The sequence below is a fragment of the Solanum tuberosum genome, unplaced genomic scaffold (assembly GCF_000226075.1).
Source record: "Solanum tuberosum cultivar DM 1-3 516 R44 unplaced genomic scaffold, SolTub_3.0 scf00073, whole genome shotgun sequence".
In the NCBI taxonomy this organism is placed as follows: domain Eukaryota; kingdom Viridiplantae; phylum Streptophyta; class Magnoliopsida; order Solanales; family Solanaceae; genus Solanum; species Solanum tuberosum.
Window position 1 is genome coordinate 1,650,394 of NW_006239002.1, and position 3,113 is coordinate 1,653,506.

At 33.8% G+C, this 3,113-nt stretch overlaps 2 pseudogenes; both read left to right on the forward strand.

Moving 5' to 3' along the window:
• Window positions 1–620, forward strand: part of LOC102606409 (probable esterase PIR7A) — a 2,666-nt pseudogene extending 2,046 nt beyond the window's left edge.
• Window positions 621–1,225: 605 nt separating this feature from the next.
• On the forward strand, window positions 1,226–2,580 carry LOC102578415 (salicylic acid-binding protein 2-like; annotated as a pseudogene).
• The last annotated feature ends 533 nt before the right edge of the window (window positions 2,581–3,113 follow it).

The following is a 3,113-nucleotide window of genomic DNA, read 5'->3' on the forward strand; positions in this document are numbered from 1 at the left end:
TGCCTTTTCCAAAGTGTTGTGACCTTTCTGAAAGGTTGTCTTCTTTCCAAAGGGTTGTGACCTTTACCCTTTGTTGGCTATAAATAGAGAGGTTTTCTCTCATTTTTCTGCATCAAATTCTTCCCTTCTTTTGCATATATTTCTTACAAAACAAAATCGATCGATCGTGTTTGTGTGTGTGATTCGTTGTTGTCATTTTGAGTTCGTTGAAATTATCGAAGTTTGAGGTACCGCTACTTCTTTAATGGTTAATCCGTTTTATCTTGGGAGGAATTAATCTGCAACCTCGGATACTTGAGGGGATTAAATTTTTAAGGACACACAGTGGGTTCTGTGGACTCGGATAGTTCTTTGTGTTTTTCTTTTTATCTTTTATTATTTCTGGTTTGTTAATCTGAATACATGAGATAACAGTTCTTTCAAGGGAAAGGTATGGATCAGTTAGGCGAATATTCATTGTTGCTGCTGAAAATAAATCTTTAAAGAAAGAACTTCAATATTGAATGATTGAAAATAATCCACCTGATGAAGTGGAAGAGATCGAGGGCTCTGATCATGCAGTCATGATGGCTAAGGCCCAACAGCTTTTTACTATCCTTTTGCGCATTGCCAACAAGTGATGACTCTGCAAATTTTGTATCACCTTTTACATTTTTATTTAGGCTACTCTTGGCTATCATTCGTTTTCTTATACTAAATTAATCTGATCTAAGATTCTGACTCATGATTTTCATTAAGAGGATTCAAATAAAGAAATGTAGTACCTTGGATTTGAATTTAGAAACTCATGAATCATGATATTGGCTTCTTTTATGATACGTACGATCTGATTTAAAGAACTTGATATTTATATACTACTATATTCATAGGCTACAAAAAAATATCCCTTTTTTTTTCAATAAATAAATACTACTTATATTGGCCTAGGCGATATTCTTTTTAAAGAAAAGAACGACAAATTAAAGAATTCTTTATCTAAATTTGGACAAAAGGAGTTAGGACCATCTAATTTCCTGACAAAGTTGATGAGCTATATATAAGATGCCTCCTAATCCAATATTCATTCTTCTATCATCTCTTTTGGCAAATTTAGAGCACTCCACAGTCCACAGGACATCACAATCAGGTAAATATCCAATCATTTATCTCTTTCTTTTCCAAGATTTTGTACAAACTTGTCACAACTTCACTTTTTTTTTGTATAGGTTAGTGGTGAGACAATACAATGACAACATTATTTGCAGCAACAGTAAATTCAGCAGCCAATATTGTAGGTACAAAGATGTCATCCAAGATCAAAAGAAACAAAATGAAGTACAACATTAGTGGATTCAACTCATTTAGAGATCAAAAGGCAACTAACCATGTTGCCTCATTAAGCCTCCCTTTGTCCACTGCAAACATTGTTAGCTCATCACAACCCAAAGGTGGAGCTTTGTCCTCTACCTACAATGCACGTTGCTTTTTAGATTTTCAAATCATGCATTTAGAGTAAATAAAATGCTCAAACATTGTCAACAAGTTGATATCCCAAATACATCAAAAAATACATGTCCAAACATATTTGTCAATTCCCCTTCAGTACTCACAATTTGGCTACAAGCTTACCATAATCGACAATTAAATAGTTCTAATACTTATGTTTCCATATGCAGATGCTATCCTGTCAGGGCCAAATAACTTTGTGCTAGTTCATACGGGATGTCATGGAGCCTGGTCATGGTACAAGATTGTAGAATTGATGACATCTTCAGGGCATAATGTTACAGCTATTGACTTGGGTGCTTCAGGAAACAACCCAAAACAGGCCCTGGAAATTCCAAGTTTTTTTGATTACTTGAGTCCACTGATGGAGTTCATGGCTTCACTTCCTGCTCATAAAAAAGTAGTTCTTGTAGGCCATAGCCTTGGTGGACTTGCCATCTCTAAAGCCATGGAAACATTCCCCGAAAAGATTTCATCTGCTGTATTTGTCACTGCTCTAATGCCTGGTCCAACTCTCAATGCAAGCATCGTCTACACTCAGGTACCAATTTTCCACATTGTATTTAAATTCTTAATTACATGTTTGAAACTAAATATACTTCGTTATAGTCATGTAGTGCAGTACTACCTGAACTTGATAATCGCGTTGCATACGACAATGGACCTACGAGTCCTCCAACCACCCTCATCCTAGGTTCGAAGTTCTTGGCAAGTAATCTTTACCAGTTGAGTCCAATTAAGGTACGTAACCAAATCATAACACATATTTAAGTGCTTAATTGTAACATCAACTTGAAATTGATTTAAATCAGGATTGGACGATGGCGACTAAACTAGTAAGGCCACTATATTTATATCATGCTGAAGATGTTTCTAAGGAGATATATAGTTCTTTCAAGGAAAAGGTATGGATCAATTAGGCGAGTGTTCATTGTTGCTACTGAAAGTAAAGCTTTTAACAAAGAATTTCAACGATGGATGATTGAAAATAATCCTCCTAATGAAGTGGAAGAGATCACAGGCTCTGATCACATGATCATGATGTCTAAGCCTCAACAACTTTTTACTACCCTTCTGCGCATAGCCAACAAGTAACAACTCACATATTTGATGCATTTTCATGGCAATCTCAGTGAAGTTCTGTTGTTATTTCTTCATTTTCTTTCCGTTGTAATTTTCTTTCATTGTAATTTCAGTGTTTGAAATTGACATCGACATCTATTTTCTTTCTTCTGATTCGTCCAACTGTTCAATATATAAAAAGCTTCCTTTTTACGAAACAACACAAATTTTTTAAATCAAATAGTCCATTTCATAAAATTAGTCAGTATCAAACGAAAATAACTTCAAGTTGAACAGTAATTTCCTAGGATAATGAAGATCAAGTTACTCATCAAACTCTTCTAAAAATTTATACTTGCGAAAAAAAAACCCCGACTATAATTGAGTTGGTTTGGTTTTAACTAAAAAAAATCAATCCGAGACCAAACCAACCCGACATTATATATATAATTTTAAAATTTTATTTTATACATAAAAATATTTACTTTGATATATTTTTTAAATATTTCTTATACTTTTTCATAGTTTTTATCTTTTAATATATTATTTCAAGTTTGAAACTTAGA